Source organism: Taeniopygia guttata, chromosome 3 (genome assembly GCF_048771995.1).
Source record: "Taeniopygia guttata chromosome 3, bTaeGut7.mat, whole genome shotgun sequence".
Taxonomy (NCBI): Eukaryota; Metazoa; Chordata; class Aves; order Passeriformes; family Estrildidae; genus Taeniopygia; species Taeniopygia guttata.
Window position 1 is genome coordinate 75,822,820 of NC_133027.1, and position 16,967 is coordinate 75,839,786.

Here is a 16,967-nt window from a genome sequence, read left to right on the forward strand (position 1 = left end):
CTGGTGAAACCTTTAGCTTCCTAAAATCTGAAAAAGACCCCTAGTGCCCAGGTGCTTTTCTTTTTTCTCCAGCTTTGTCAGTTTACCTGGTATTGATTCTTTCTTCAAACTTTGCCCTGCTATACTGTTACACCAGTGTGCTGTGATACTGCTGCTGTTTTAAACCCAAAGTCAACTTATCCCTGGGAAATGCATCTATAGAGAATTGCAGAAAGAGCAGCTCAGATTATACAGCTACACCTGGGCAGTGCTGGTACAACTGGGAGAAAAACACAGAGACGATGCTTCATGTCCAGCCTCTTCTTCTGTGGCTACACATTAGGTGCCTCACCAGCCCAGGCTCTTGAAGGAGGAATGGCTTTTGCATTGAAGAAGCACTGATTGTGATCCACTGCACAGAGTTTTGACACTGTGCACTTTAAAGGGAACATTTTGAAGTTAATCTCTCTGGCAGCTCTCTGCAATGTGAGGTTGAGTTTTATGAAGCCAGTGCTGTAAAATGGAGCAACTTTGGGTTGGTGCAGTACCTAAGTAATCCCAAGAGCACTTCGCAAAGTGGCAAAGTACATATGAATACAGCGTGTGCGTAGGCAGGAGATAACAAGGAGCTGAGGAGAAGAACAGTTTTGCTGGGGAGGAGGTGGAATGAAGTGGGAGTGGGGCTCCCAGCCCCAATGCTGAGCCTCTGCAGCACCTTTAGCTGCTGCATGGCCAGGCAGGAGTGAAGGACGAGGTGCCAAGGGGGCAGCTGGTGCAGGCTGGATGAAGGCGGGGGGGCACAAGCATGATAGGAGTGTGTTTGGCAGGGCAAACCTGATTTTGCGTTGGCCTCCGGGCATTTTATTTCCCTTCATGTCTCTGCCATACCAGTTCGCAAGACATGATTGGCAGCTTTCCCTTGCAATTTATTTGATCATGGTAATTTTTTTGACAGGCTTCTTTGTGATTTTTTAATATATCAAATAGAGTTTAATAATAGCCTGCTATTAAGTCCTTTTGTTTTTCCCTTGGGATTTTCTTATGACTGTTGCCTCTCTTACCTATTTGAAGCTCTGAATCTCTTTTCCAACTGTGAAGAACTTAGCAGTGTGAGTGCATGCATAATATGTAAAAACATTTAGCAAAATTGTTGTTATGCTTGGGAATTAATAAATGCCAGTATTGAGAGTAATGGAAGTGTAAATCAGGCTTGCCTAATTTACAGTGGTATTCCTATTAAACTCAGTAGGACAGGTTGGATGCAGGATGGTCCAACCGCAGAAGTTTTTATTTTACTTTTAAATTCAAATTTTATTTCCACTCATCTTTTGAAGATGAATTTTGTCATTGGCTCCAGGATGAAGTGACCTCTGAAGAGAAAAATGTCAGCGAGAGCAAAAGTGAACAAATTAAAGTAAATTCTGCAGTATGCATAATGGTTTTGAATTATCAAAGACTGTAAAAAGTAAGTGGCTATATGCATTTAATCAAAGTAGGGTAAACACATCTGAATGGTACCTAATGGTACATTATTGTATTCTGTAATGGGGGAGACAAAATCCTTTTGTTTTCCTTATTCCCCTGAAACTGTTGGTGCTGTATCTTTCACTGTTTTCTATCTCCACACATGGTAGGCTTGTTTTTTTCTGCTCTTTGCTTTTACTGGTATTTTTCAAGAAAGACATAAATTCTTTTCTTCTACTCATTCCCTTCATATGCAATATTGAAGCAGGGATAGCACAAAGACTGATCTCAGCCATCAGTATTCAGTTGCACAAAGGGAGACTTGACTCTTTCCCTATCTTTTCTTGTCTGCTTGCTACCACTCCAGTTGTTTAGCCCCTGTATAATCATTCAGATTTCTCCCCTTCTCCTCTCCAACTCAGACTTTTCTGTGGCCCCTGCCAAAAAAGATATGTGCCAGAGATGGCTACATTTTGCAGAATTTGGAGTCAGAGTTCACAGGTAGATACTGCCTTGTGCCAACAGCTGATGGTATTTGCAGCAGTGTGAGGGGAAGGTAACACTGTTAAGCCCCGCATGCCAGCAGCAGACGCAGATTTGCAGTTGTGGTGTACTTGTGGGAGAAGGGCATAACAGCAGTAACAGGATGGCTGCTGGTAGGAGCTGTACCAATTCAACCCTCTGCCTATCTGTTGGAAGGATAGAGGAGAAGATACCTAAGTGTGCCCACCCACATCAACAGTAAGGATCATATAAGAAGAGGAACTGACAGTGATTTGCAGAGTAATCCCTCTTCTGTAGAAAGCTTAGACATGCAAAAGTCTTCAGGTTCCAGCAACTGTCCCTAAAGCCAGTCAGTTGAGAAGAAGATGATTTTTGTGGTTTGATCTTACCACTTGAACATATATGGATTGAACAAATTTCCTGATTTAAACCTTTATTAAATGGGGAATATTTTTCAAGGTATTATGCAGCCAAGGATTATTTCTTTGTCTGCAGTGTGGAATTCCTTTAGTCTTTTTACATTTTCTCTTTTGTCTCTCTTTCTCCTTCTTGTTTGCAATGGCATTTGTTATGACCATTGGAAGGAAATGTTTTTCTGCTTAGCTAATATTTTGGTTCCTCTTGCATAGTTAGAGGACTTCAGTGGGGCTGCATTGAGGTCACACACCACAGCTGTATGGTGGTGATGACTAGACAAAAATTTCCATGCATGTTGAAGAGCATGGCTCAGGAGAGCCACTCACGGTAAAGGAGACAAATTGTACATTTCAAAAAGATGGGTAAAATAACTTTAAAGGAGGAAAATTACATCATAGAATGGTTTGGGTTGGAAGGGACTGTACAGAATATCCCATTCCAACTCCCCTTCCGTGGGCAATGACACCTTCCACTAGACCAGGTTGCTCAAGCACCGTCCAACCTGGCCTTGAACTCTTCCAGGGATAGGGAGTCCACAACTTCTCTGGGCTGCCTGTTCCACTGTCTAGATATTAGGTTTTCCTGAGTTTTCTCACAGGCTTTCTGAAACAATTAAAACCAGCAGAAAGCTCCCAATCCAAGTTAATTTTGAAATAAAAGCTATGAACTTTTTAGAACCCATAGGCCATTTCAGGGAATGCTGCATTAGCTGCAGCTATACAGTATTTTTCCAGAGCACTGATAAGTGATTGATGATGCAAAACCAAGGAAGTTAATAAAAAGTGACACATGTATTTTGTAACCAATAGAAATACAAAGTGAAGAAGAAAAAGTACTGCTTCCTTAGTGAAAAGATACAGAAAGAAACTTCAATCCCCTCCTACACATCGTGTCCCGTTCTGTTCCCCAATGCAATGAAGACAAGAGGAGAAGAGGGATCAGAATTTATTTATAATTTTGGCACTAGGGATAAAAATAAATGGCTGAAACTCTGTGGAAGTTCTTTGTAACTTTCTGAATTTTTAAGTATGAATAGAGTGTATGGAGAAACTGGTATACACCCTGTTTCTTTCCACTAGTTTGTCATTGCCTCTGGATTTTTGTGTCTCAAGTGCCTGCTTATTGAAGGAACCAGGGGGCTGAATCACTCCAGGCAGCCCACAGGTCTGGTGACTTCATTTCCTGGGTTATATAAAATCCAAACTTCCTAACAAATTGTCTGCAGGAAGTGTTTACCACATTGATATAGAACAATTAGAGTGCACAGAAACCTGGCCGGGTTGAAAAAACAATTATGTGAAATATTGGCATTATTTATAAAGACTTTTAAACACAGTCTTTATAAATAAGCCAGAGAGCCACCAACCAACCTACTTACCTGTGTTGGGAGCAGAAGCATTTAGTTAGCTGTCAGGGCTAGATTTAGCGTGAAGGGTGGAGACCTGTGTGGAAAAAATGCAATTAAGGCATTATGTCTAGTTTGTTCCATTCTCTCTAATAAATTGTTCACCTGTGTAGAACAAGAGATCTTATATTAATATTTCTTAACATGGATATTCATGTCTGCTGAGGTCCCTAAGGTTTGGATTTAAATAGTCCAGTTAACAACTGAGTATGTTGTTTAGTGTGGGGAGATGCCTCCTGCTGCAAAAATTTGCTCCTTTTCTGAGCTGTTTGGAGCCATGAAGAATGAGAGCTCCCTGCACTGACTTGGTGATGCTGCAGGAAATAAAGTTGACAGAAGCAAGAACCAGCCATTAATCTCTCACTCTACAGAGTTAAAAGTTAGACAAGTATTTCCCTACCCTGTGTAGTCTGCAGGCTCTTGGGTACCTATTTCACACCAAAAGTGCAGCTTTCCCCTGACAAATATTTCTTTGTAAACCAAAACAGCAAGAAAACAAAAAGAAACAGAAACCTGTTGACAATATGCCACTTTCAAATTCATGGTTTTGCTTTCCAAAGCCAAAATAAGCAACTTATAAGAAGTTATTGGCTTCTTATGGAAGCCATGTTTGGTAAACCTTGATTCTCTCAACAAGTTCTGTTAGTTAGTTTTATGGTTTGCAAGGATGGCAGCCTTCTGTTCATTTAATATTACAAATTATACCTATCAAGAGGATTTTTATCAACGTGTAAACAGAACCTTGGCCTGGAGTCTGAGAAGAAGAAGGATGCAGCTTCTGTGATTCGCTGTCCAGCATTACCTTTATGCAGAAGATGAAGCAGCAGAGGAATTGGGAAAAGTACATCTTCACATTCAGCTGGAAATGTGGAAAGGCAGAAAACAAGTCAGCAAGCTACGTAAGTGAGCTGGTATTTGGCTGTTTCAGCATAACTTTAAGTAAGATCTGAAACAGATATTGCCTTGACTGCTATTTTGTATGCAGCAATGGAAATTTGTTCTCTGAATCGTGACTATCTCAGGGGTTCTTGCTTGGAGGTGAAGAACGCTCACCTCTGGGGAGTCCCCAGTGTAACTTTTTGTCCTTAGATTCTTAAGTCAGAATCCTTGGTGGTACACAGGACTTACTAAAATTCAGACACTAAGGAGATTAGTGTTACACACCAATAGTGTCAAAGGATTAAATTTCCCAAATGAGTCGCTTAAGTGGTGCATAACTTCTTTGAGCCACATGTTTTCTGTTATGGAAATTCTGTGTTAGAACTATTTGTCAGAAGGCTAATTGTTTAACCTTTGGGTTTTTTGCTTTTAGTTAATAGCATTCATATCTCTTGCTATGAAATTGTAACTTTTTTTAGTTTCTCAAGAAAGCCTTGCTTCTGCTAAGTATCTGGTTAATTTCTTGCCTAACTTCAGTGACATGTTTGGCTATTGCAGGGTCTTTAATATGTTATCTTTGTAGAAGGCTGTAATACTGCAGTCTGCAAATTTCCCATTTAAAGCAGCACTATTTTTTGAAGACCATCTCCATTGGTATAAAATGTCTTTCTCACTTTAAGTTTTCTTACCTGTGGAAGGATTGTGATATTTCATTACTCTGACAAAATACTGAGACCCCTGGGCAGCAAGACTTGTATGGCTCTTAAATATCATGCTACACTTAATTCTGTGTCAGGACTCCTAAATAGAAATAGTATGATTTTCAGAGATAGGGAGCAAATACAGCTGAAATGAAACCTACGTCATCACTCTGTGTATGTTAAAGTGCTTAACTATATTGACTGCTGGAATCGGGATCTCACGAAGGAGTACGGATTATTACTATGTGCTGAAACTGTCGGTATTTAAACTTGAATATAACCAAATATAGGGCTAGAGACCTAAGCTTTTGCATCAGAATTTGGAGAGAGTTTGACATTTACAAATTTGTGAGCTTTTATTTTGTTGCAGTTTTGGCAGACCCAAAGCATCTGAGAGGGAGCATCTAAAATTACTAAATACTTTTAAGCTTTTGGCCTTAGAATTTAGACTCTGCTACCCATTTTGTCTTTTCTGGGATGCAGCCACTTAAAGCACAAGTTTTAAAGATTCAAATAGAGATACCTTCTTCAATTCATGTCGTAATTCATGTTGGTATCTAAATCAATGTCCTCCAAGTTTATGCTGAAATTTGTAAAGAGAACTCTTAACATATGTTTCATGTTAGAGAATGAAAAAGCCTTTTTGCAGTTTGTCTCAGCTTTAAGTTGTATTGTAGGCTGTGACTATGCATGAGAAATACATACATGTAGACTGAGCTCTTGCTGTGTCAGTAAAAATTATATGCCTTATACCTATCAAGAGGTGCATCATTTATTGCACGAATCAACCTTCAGAGCTATTAAACTGCTTCTGGGGAATTTTTTAAAGACTGCTGGAGCCCTCTGAGATTTCATTCTCTGTTCTCCGAGTCTGCCTGTTATAATTTTAAAACAAACAAATAACTTCCCTACCCCTCTCAACCCCAATCAATCCTGAAGAAAAAACTGTCCGCTTTAGAAATGTGGTAAATGTGGAGAGAGTAAATGGCATTTTATTTTTTTTTATGATCACCTTGTATTTGGGAGGGAAGATCTGAATGGTGATCATCAGAAATGTCTGGAAAATACATATGTAAAGAGCTTAATGGAAAATAGAGCATGTACAGTTCTCCTCTTAAAACAATGAAAAGAAATTCTGAGTGTTTGGGTAGGAATATAATGGAAGCAAAGGTGATTGTTTACAATGTAGTAATAAAGCCAGGAAGGGTGTTTTCAGCTCTGCTTGCTCTGCTGCTTGGCTTTTTGAGCTATCATGGCAGAGTATATGTGAGAAATTGCCATCATTATAGTGAATCTGGAAAAGGTAGATGCAGTTCTCTCCGTGGGATTATTGTGCCCAGGGAGATGGGCAGTCCTTAGGTCTCTGGAAATCTATAGACAGGGTGGGGTCTGACTTGCTGTTTGGCTCATAGATCTGTCCCTGAGCTGCTGTGTCTGATCCCTTTAAGTGGTTTCTCCAATGTGTTGTTCTGGTTTTGCCTTTCCTGTCCTGGAAAGGCTTGAGGCAGTGATGCAGAATCAGCTCTCACCTCATATTTCCCAGGCAAAAATAGAAAAAGACTTCCATGCACAGATTAGGTAGTTCAGTGCTTGCTGTGTGATGCTTCTTACAGGTTGTATAAGATTCATGGGGTGTGAGCTGATTCACCTGTTAGCATGGGTGTGCATATTTATATTGTAGGTACTTCCTGCAGGTATTCCATGCTGTGAAACCCCTGCTTACTCAACAGCTTTCTTACAAGTTACTGATCTTAGCCACAGATGAAAGACCTGGCTGTTGGGAACTGTGAGGTTCTGGCTAAGATGCGGGGACATGGGGTAGATAGGAAGTAATAGTGTATGGGGGCAAATGAATGCCAGCAGTATTCTACAAGTACATATATTTGTTATCTTTACTCAGCTGAAGAAGTCACAGCCATCAGTGTCAGTGAAAGAGTCCTACAGAATAAAGGTCATCATCTTTTGTCAGCCCTGTAGCAGACTGGTGCTCTCATTAGCTGTGTCTGAGGGCAAGGTCCTGTCTGGCTCTGAACACCTACAGAATCAGAGCTCTGCATCTTGGCACTGGTAGGAAGGAAATCTGGCCTTCAGGCATTACTCTGTAAAATGAAAGCAGGTTCTCCTTTTATTTTCTTTTAGTGGCCAAGATGGAATGCTATTTTGACCCAATCAGACAAAATTAGTGTGATTCCATTTGTATCTGTCAAACTCATCTTAATTGCAAAATAATTTGTTTATAAAATTAGTTGTATGTCTTCAGTGTGGTACAAGACAGAACAACTCTGCCTGTCTTTCGAAGAATTCAGATGGGATTAGGGCTTCAGCGAGAGTAAAACTGACCTTCAGTTTGGTGGAGAAATGCTAGACAACATGTATTATATCTTTCTTGTTTTATAGCTACTAATGTAAATGCTGTATGCTTCAGTTTGTACCTCCCTTAGTATGACTTACCAAAATAAGGCTGGTATAAAGAAATAAAAAATATGGAAAAAATGTAGCAGAACAGAATAATTTTCTCTGTACATGAAAAGTATTTAATCCAAAAATCATAAAAACTCTTATTGCTGAGACTGAAAACAAGGACATTAACTGAGTCATGGTACACAATCTCTTGTTAAAATCTCTCAAAAATGCCAAATATCAGTTTGCACTCTGAAATTAAGATCCTTTTTAGCAGGCTTGTACAAACTAGCAAGTGGGATATCATTTCGATATGCCTGATGGTGCACACAACTACCTACATGGCCCATTCACCTCTTTGATGTCACTTACAGGTTCTGAAGGAGTCAGGGCTTATCTGTTCTGTTAAATTTTTTGTGTGATATATGGGAAATCAATTCTGGTTTATATTTCTACCCAATTTGTATAAAATGCAGAGAGAGGTGCCTTGATGCTACAGAGATAAGTCCAGGTAAATTCTCCAGTAGGTTCTGTGGGCTACCCACCTAGCTTGCTGTTTTTGGAAGGAAGCAGACCTGCTTTTGACAGTGTATTTTGTGAGTAGATAGGTCAGAGACAAACACTTCTAATTGCATTGAGCTTTACAAATTCTAATTTGCTAATTGCACTGAGCTTTACAAAAACAACTTAGTTAAAATTGGGGTTGGCGTTGGGTGAGATTAGGTAAACCATTTAAAAATAAGATAACAATTTTTGATAGTCTAACTTTCTAAGTGAAAGTAGCTGTGGGCGGATGCTTGGAGGTGCAGAGAAGCAGGCAATGAAGGACACACTGGGAAAAAAGTGTATCTCTTTACCAAGGTCTCATCCCATGGAAATACAGGCTGTCCTCTCAAGGTCTGCAGCTCTCCTGCATTTGCAGAGCAGTGACTGCCTGTTAGAGGAACATCCTGAAATTCCCCTCTGCAGTGCTGTGAAGCTGTCATTTTTAGCAATGTCACTGCTGCTTCCTGTTTATGGCAAATTCATAGTGGGAATAAAATTGTTTTGGATTATCGCTCAAATAAAGTCAAAGTCCTGAGAGCCAGAACTGTGCCTGTTTTGACCACTTCAGTAATCCACTCCTGTTGCTGTAACTCGGCTTTTCCATCTTCCCTTTGGTGTTTTCCTCTGCAGGGAGCTGGATTTCTGTCTAATCAAACAGTGGGGGGCTTCCTAGGGGCAAATCCTTGATATTACACTACCCACCTTGTTGAAGTTTTTGGTCTGTGGCTTACTGCTGATATGGACAGTTTTACTTTGGTTGTATAAAATAAACCTAGGTGGTTTCTCTCATCTGAGGAGGCTGAGCATCTCAGTGCCTGCAGGAGAGCTCACTTAGCCTATTGTCTTTCCTCAGTGCTTTCCACACTCATCTTGTCCTTGCTCAGGAATTGCCTAGTCATCCTGTCTCCATGTGTTGGTACTGGCCTTAGTTTCCTTTGACCATTACTGCTTTTGAGGTCCTGTTGATCTGTTTCACATCATTAGTGTTAAAAATGAGTTCCTGCTGTCCTCTTAGTGTTGGGTGGTGATAGTCTCTGTCTTCTTATCAGTCACTGTTTGATAGGGTGAAGGATCACTAAACAAAATTATTGTTATGGAGAGGAAAATTATGGAGAGGCATCTGCCAATGAAGGATTCCATGCAACTAGTAAAGATTTTCTCCCTATTCCCTGAAATATCTATGTCTCTCTGCATTTTAAGCACAGGAACAGAATTGAGGGATAAAATAGCCTCTTCATTGTCATTAAGAACACTGCTTCATGGCCCCTTTTATAAATCAGTAACGGAGGGTAATGGAGTAGAAAGTTCTCTCTGAGATCTTAATTAATCCAAGCAGAGATGTGTGTCTGTGATGTGAGTTAGGATTAGAAATTAGCTCTAAAAACAAAGCAGCCTATGCAAAATTGATGAACACTGGCCTATAAAACAACTCAATGAATGAGTTCCCATTTGTAATGTGGCATTCCTTGAAATAATTGGCCAACGCAGTCTTCATCAGAGGAGGTAGTCAAGTCTGAATGAATAATTTTATCACTTTAAATTAATCTATGATGGTGTGGAGAGGGTGACAGATATGTTCTTTCACTGAGCCAGACCATAGTATGTTACTGTGGCCTTATAAAAAGATGCTCTTTTTACTTTTTGAGCTGCACCTTGAATAGAGAGGCCTGTCATCTGCTTGGAGGGGTTCAGCCAATCTCTGAGGGAGGGAAGGTATCCAGGAAAAAAGTGTAAGAGTGTGTATGTGGGCATCAGAGAAGAGAGAGAGGTTGGAGGAATGACAGGTTTCCATGTCAGAAAGTGAACTTCTTCCCTACGCACGCCTGCAGGTGTGGGTGTTGAGGGGAGGCTGACTGCCTGACTTGCTTCTGGAAATCTTCCATGTTTTCAGTGGAGTGAAAGGAACATTATTTTTATTGCTATTAAAAAGTGCTTCTGCACTTACAGTGTCTGTAAGTGAGTATTACAGTGCTGCTCAGTGGAAGGTTAGCTGAAAGTCACAGGATGTGTTTAGTCTGATGTCTTGGGAGGTCTCAATCTGCATTGCCTCTGTAATGGTCTCAAAACTGAGTACAGAGGATTAGGAGGTTCCTGTGAGCAGTAATGGGACACAGGAGGCCTTCATGTGGGGCAGGGGTGCTCTTTGGTGAGCTGGGGGTGGGGGGGGGGAAGTGAAGGCCATGAGGATTATGAGCAAGGAAGGGCAAAAAAAAGCATGTAAGAGGACACAGTATTGTCCAGGGGAAAAAGAGGTGACTAATGCTCATTTCCAAATGCTCCAACTATAGGGTGGCCTCTTGGGAGCAAGGCATTACATTGTTCCAAAAAGAAGTGTCTGTGTGTATGGGCTGGGGTATGTGGCACCAGGACTGAAGGACAGTGGTGATGACAAATGAAAGGTGCTGGCTTCTGTATTTCTCAGGAAACTTCCTCAGTGAGAGGAAATTTTTGTAAGGAATGAATGCTGCCAAACTATTGATTTATTTTTTATTGGGATTTGTTGTTGTTGTTGTTTTGGTTTTATTCTCTTGCTGCTTTATTCTGTGTGGAGACTATGTTGCCCAGCATTTCCTGTTGCTGTTTGTGTAAGATGTCTCATTTCAGCCGAAAGAATAAGGGAAGATGAGAATGATAAGGTATTCAGTGGCCAGCTGCCCCTGTACGTAGTAGGGGCACAGAAGACAGGGGCTTGCCAGAAAGGTGCCTTGGATCGGCATTGTTGCTGTGGCACACTTGCTCTGCCCATCCTGAGTGTTGCCCTGCTAGTCAGAGAAGTCAGCTGCCTCCCTTTGCTCCTCGTGATAGCATAGCAAGTTTGATGAGTGTGGTACAGGTCTGAATCAAGAATCAAGGGCAGGACTGCTCAATTGGATACTTCCAAACAGCCCCCACCACCTGGTCTGCCTACCTTATTATGCCTCCCCTCATTTCTTCACCCTTCTCCCTCCATTTCCATAGCTCCCTCTTAACCAGCAGTCAGTGAAAGGTGGGACTAAGCAGTTTGCTTAGATGCCTTCCTGAGCCCATAGTGCCATGGGGCTGGAGTGTCTGGAGGTGGTTATTCTGGCTATAAAAATAGCCAGAATAGTTAGATTTTTATAGTTAGATTAGGTAGCCTTCTGTGCTACCTTTAGGCATTTTGTGTCCCCCTCTCAGTATTACCACCTTGGCAGCATCAGCCAAAGCAGGGTGTGCAAAGTGTGCCACAGAAAAATGAGCATTTGTCGACAAGCCTTTTCTTTGCCAGCAACACTGAAGCAGAAGAGTATTCCCGGCAACTCTGTGTGCTGCAAATAGTCTTTGTTACCAGTAATTAAGGATTGGATGTGATTTTAAAGAATTATATTGGCATCTGTTAAACTTAACCCTTTCAAATCAAGTCATTATTTGGTACAAAACAGGCTTTGTCCTCTGCAGCTAATATAACACAGAGCTTGAGAATGCAAGTCTGTATCAAAGCAGAAGAAAATTAGTGAGAGAAATGACTGTGCCTCTGGTACCACTGTGTTACCTGAGGGGACAGGGAGAAATCACAAATCCTCTGCAGGGAGTCTGTTGGCTTCCCATGGGAAATGACTAATCTGTCAGGACAGGTCCACTCGCATTCTTTACTTTCTTAACATTCTCCCCTCTTATGTTTTTGAGAATCATAAACCCAGTTCTCCAAGGATATAGAATGGTTGCCTCTAAAGTATGAGGTGGTGCTCCCCACTCTATCCTCAGTTTTTTCTCTTTCTAGCTCATTATGGAACCCTTGCCAATTAGGTCTCCCAAGAACTAGTTACACAGGAATAGATCTGCTGTGAAGGTATCGGATTAACTGCATGTATTCTTTATATTGCTGGTGAGTATTGATTGTGTTCTCTGGGTAGTTCATAAATTTGTCTAATTCTTCATGTAATCCTCACCAAAAAAAAAAAATCCCAAACAAATGCATAAGAAAGTAGTCAAGGGCACAATTTCTCAGTGGAATAAAAGGAATGCAATTTTTTTAGCCCAAGTTATTTTAGATGGCTGACAAATGCAAAGAGTATTTAGTAGCAGTTTTGAAAACGTAATCCAGTGCTCTTTTCTGTTTATTTTTATTCCTTTCAGCCATTTTTCTCTTTGTTTTCTTTTGGTGTTTTTTCCCTCCAATTTTATCAATTGCATGCTCAAAATTCAGGGATAAGTTAAAGTGCAGGAAAGATTAGCTCCAGCTTTATTGAGAAATAACTCTTGCTCAGTGAGTGTTCAAAATGTCCAAAAGGAAGAAAATGAGAGTACTTTTTGGGCATCTATACCCATTGCTAGCATGGCTAATTACTGTTAAGTAATTACTAACACTTCAGTAGTGGCCATAACTGAATTTTATGAGCAAAAAAGAGCATAAGGCTAAAAATAGCAACAAAGTTTATTAAAACAGAGTAGAGTGGGAGAATCCTGCACCTCCTCTGGACATGTTCAGGGTATGGGGAAGAGCTGGTGTTCCTGGCATTCTTCTGTCAGAGAAGTGTGTCATCTAGACAAAGTGCATGAAGGACAGCTTGTTTGATGCCTACCAAAATGTATCTATTCCTCTTCAAGGTTTCGAAGTGAACTGATGTCCTGGCTTGCTTCTGCCAGTGCTGTGGTAAGTGCTGTGAAGGAAGAGGTATAGAAATGTTCCTTGTGAGCTCTGTGTTTGTACCCCAAAAGCTGCTTTGAAAAGATGTGGAGAAGAGTCACAGCTTGGATTGGATTTTTATTCTTACAGCAGAGGGTAAGCATCCTGCTCCACTTACCCTTGCATATTCCTGCCCCCCAAAATCCTGCAGCATTCTTCTGGTTTGCATATTATTCAGCATTGTAGCCATCTTCTTCCATTATTGTTTACCTAATATAATTCATCTTGTACCACAGAGCTGGGCAAGCCTAGCAGTAAAATAAAGCAACTGTTTAATAATCAAAGCCCAAGACAAAAGTATTAGTGCTTAGAAGGCTAATGAACAAACTATGTGGTTATAGTCTTTGTTTAAAGTGAGGTGCCTCCTTAGTTCCTCAGTACGTCTCACTCAAAGGCTGTGTTGCACATACTTACTTAAGGGAGATGACCTGATCTTTTCCCACATCAGATAAATTCTTCAAAATTTGGGGGAATTCAATTTCCTATATCATTTTGCTGGTCTTATTTTTAATAACAGGCCAGTAGCAAAGCACTTTGCCAAGATCTACTGCTCCTCTCCGATAGTCAGTCTCTTGGTCATCCTCTCCCCAGCACGAGGGAAGGTTTTAGGAGAGAGCATTTGTAGCTCCACACTGGACTCCTGTATGCACTTGTGCACACGTGTTAACTCCTTTACCTTTCTGGGAGCAAACGCCATAATTTCTATATGCTCTTTGTGGGGTGAGAGGACAAGATTGCCAGAGAAGCTTCCCTGAGAGACATGAATGTAGCAATAGTAGTGACTGCACGCTGATGGTGGGTAGCTCCTCTGAGGAAGAAGTGGTTTTTGTCTGCCTCACATCTGAATTACCCAGCAGTCATGCCAAACTTAGCTTCCCAAGCTGGTGAGGAGGTACCTTGTATTCCTTTCCCTCCCGCCTGGAAGGGCTGAACCTTGGAAGGGTGAAATAAAGGCTGATCGTTTGTCTAAGGTGGCCATTGTGAGCACAGCTGGGACCCATCTACTCATTGTACCCTGTCAGAGCTGGTGTTGACTTCTGCTGCTAGCACTTGTGCCATTGCCATAACTCTCTAGGCTGCCATCCACAAAACGTGTGGGGATGTATGCAACACGAGTGGAAGAGGAAGGTTTGCTGGGTGTGGTGAGGGAAGAGCAGGCAAAACATTTCTGGTTTTGAAAGGGATGAAAGTTTAGCTGCATGTTTGAAAGTTTGGAAGTTTAGCTGCATGTGTTGCCAATGGAGGTGAGAAAGGTCAATAGTTTAGCCTTCCATGACTATTCATAGTGACATGATGGAATCTGGCTAGAAATATGCAGAAGAGCATGATTGAAACCTGGGGTTGCTTAAAATGAGCTAAAATTCTAAGTACCATATCAGTAGCTGCTTGACACAGGAAAGGAGACCTGACTTTTGTAAATAATTTTTTTACTTATCTGTGTCTCTTTAACAGAAACTGGAGTATCTAAGGGGGAAAATTTAAAGCCTCCTGGGAACCTGGAGTTCAAAAAATTACCAGGACTAAAAGATACCAGTAAACATCTAAGACTTTTTGAACAAATAGTGTGGAGTTACAAAAATAATGAATTATGGGCTTTACCTTAATCCTAGGGAAGTCCAGAGGGGTCTCAGCATGCTTCTTCAGATGGAAGATGATATCCTAAGTGAGTAAGAAATTGACTTGTTGGTTTCTTTAAAGGACCAGACAGCTTTATGAATAAATGTTGTATTTTAGCCAGTTATAACTACCTGTTTGTGATTAGGGGAAGTTGTTGTTGTTGTAGTGCCTCTCATTGACTGCTTGCTGAGTCACTTAGACATAATTAGAGAGATGAGAGACCAGTGTAGAGTTCTGAAGAACCAGTTCCTGGCCAAGTGCCTCTATCTTTCAAGATCTTTTTAGTGTAACTCTGATGAAAACTTTGAAACCAATTAAAGAGCTACTAGGCAAGGAACTGATAAGGTAAGATTTGGAAGTGCAGGTATCTGCTATTCCAAACAAGGGGCAGGCTCTGAAGCCACAGAATAAACAAATGATGACCGGCAGCAACTAAAAGCAGGCAGAAGTTAGGAGGGAACTCATAATTAAGAGAAGCTGCTACTGAACCAAGACAATTGTAAAGATTTTAAGGATTTCTAAGAGGGAATAGAAAGTAAATTGGGAACTGGTTCTCTGAGCATGAAGAGCAGTGGCGGTACAGAGAGAAGTAGGAGATTCCATATTAGCTGAAAACCCTACCAATGTAGAGGGATTTCCATGAATTCTCATAGGTTTCCTTCTTTCAAACACACAATTGCTTGTGAGTAACTTGGTGGGGGTTTTTAGGGACACCATAATAGCCACTGGAGTTGCTAGAATACTCAGTTATATTAAAGAGGGGATTAAAATTCAACTAGAATGTGTAAACCTACATGGCATAGAATTGAGGGCAGGCAGGAATATCATGTGAAAGGTTGCCATCTCTTCAGTGGCAGCAGTCAGAAAAAGATGTGATAAAAGTGGTCACAGGAGGAGGCAGGATCAGTGTGTAAGAGATTTTAAAGCAAGGTTACAAGAGACCGGCCTGAGGCTTTCTGAACTGTGAAGGAAATCATATCTAAATATATTTTTAAAATCCCAAAACCTGTGAAGGGAATAGTAAAATATTTTCATTTCCTTCCTGTTTTTCTTCTTGAATGAAGCCCCTTTACACTCCTTAATGTAAAGTTAGTATAGTAAATTAGAGCTGATCAAAGGATATACTTCCTTTCCCCTACACCTTGTCAGCTGCTGCAGCCTGCAGTTGCAAGAGGTAGAGGCACATGAAATAGATGCTGTGCACTCACCATTGAAAGACTGGCAATTTTGCAGCACAATGCAGCATTTGTATCATAGTACCTGAAGCAATAAGTGATGGTATTGCTCCAAAGCAGATGTGGGGAAGGACCTGATGCACAGCCTTGCACGATTAGCTGGCTACTTACCTCTTTCCCTTTTGTCACTCCAGGTCACACGCATCATTTCTCTCACGCTTTTAGAGATAGCTACAGTGGTGCTGGCACAACAGCCCCAGTGGACCACTCTTCTAATCTGCTGTGGCAGTTCACCTTCTATGTAGGCCACTGCAGAACAAATTAAACTTTTGGTGTTTTAGTTTTCTTCTGAAAATGGCTTCCTTCATAGGTTCAGTTTTTCATTTGTATCAACATTCATTTTTTTTAACTACGTGGCTCTGTCCCTCACCTTTGGCCTTGCAGAGAATCCAGTCACTGTTTTCCTGCAAGTGTAAGTGTATTTTCAAGGCCTAAGCTTTAAATGGTTGTTCTGGCAGAAAAAAAAAAAAAAAAATTCCTCTCACGCCCTTGACATGAAAATAACAATGTGAACAATGGGAGCTGGCCGGAGCCAGCCTGACGCTGAAGCGCGCCGCGTGGAAGGAGGCTGAAGAGGGAAAAAAAAGCCTCTACATGCCGTGGAGGGAGGATGTTCAGCAGACTATTTGCATCAGGGTTTGAGAACCCACACAATAAAAATGAAAGTGCAGAGTGCAGGCCAGCTGCCTGAGATAAGATCACATTGTTGGAAAGGGGAGAAACATACTGTCTCCACACTAGCTGGGCAGGCAGCAAAAGCACTCTGCAAAACAAGTGGTGAGATCAGACGTGCAGCCGCTCTTCCATGGTTGCTGATGTATCGAGTGATTTTTGATTGATTTTTGGATGTCACGGTATGCCACAGCCAACCTGGGAGAATTAAGCAGATGGTATAGCGTGCAGGGGAATTGTGTGGAGCGTGGATATGGAGGGCAGCTAAAATCAATCATTTTTAACAAGTAAATGCAACTTTGTGCAGTTCCCCAGCGGTGGTAGGGCCGTAACTGATGCGATGGCTTTATTGCAGCTGTTTGTGTGTGCGTTTGGCCTCAAACAGGGAGGAAAGAAGGCTCTGCTGTGGCTCAAACAGAGCTCTCATTTGTTCTCTGCACTGCTCTGGGATTTGGTTCCTCACATCTGTGGCAAATCATCTTATTTACCACCTCCAGTGACCA

The 16,967-nt window shown here is 41.2% G+C and overlaps 1 protein-coding gene and 1 long non-coding RNA gene across 4 annotated transcripts in view; both read left to right on the forward strand.

The window, feature by feature from the left end:
- PDE10A (phosphodiesterase 10A) overlaps positions 1 to 16,967 on the forward strand; it is a 341,642-nt gene that overhangs the window by 112,919 nt on the left and 211,756 nt on the right. The gene's annotated exons all lie outside the window — the stretch shown is intronic.
- LOC140683514 (uncharacterized) overlaps positions 1 to 16,967 on the forward strand; it is a 110,447-nt gene that overhangs the window by 84,048 nt on the left and 9,432 nt on the right. Inside the window, exon 2 of one of the 2 annotated variants that reach the window (XR_012054701.1) lies at positions 1 to 12,907. This exon is cut by the window's left edge and continues 23,599 nt beyond it. This is a non-coding gene — a long non-coding RNA (uncharacterized lncRNA). Of the gene's footprint in view, positions 16,246 to 16,967 lie in introns of those variants that run through there. The other variant, XR_012054700.1, reaches the window with a different exon arrangement.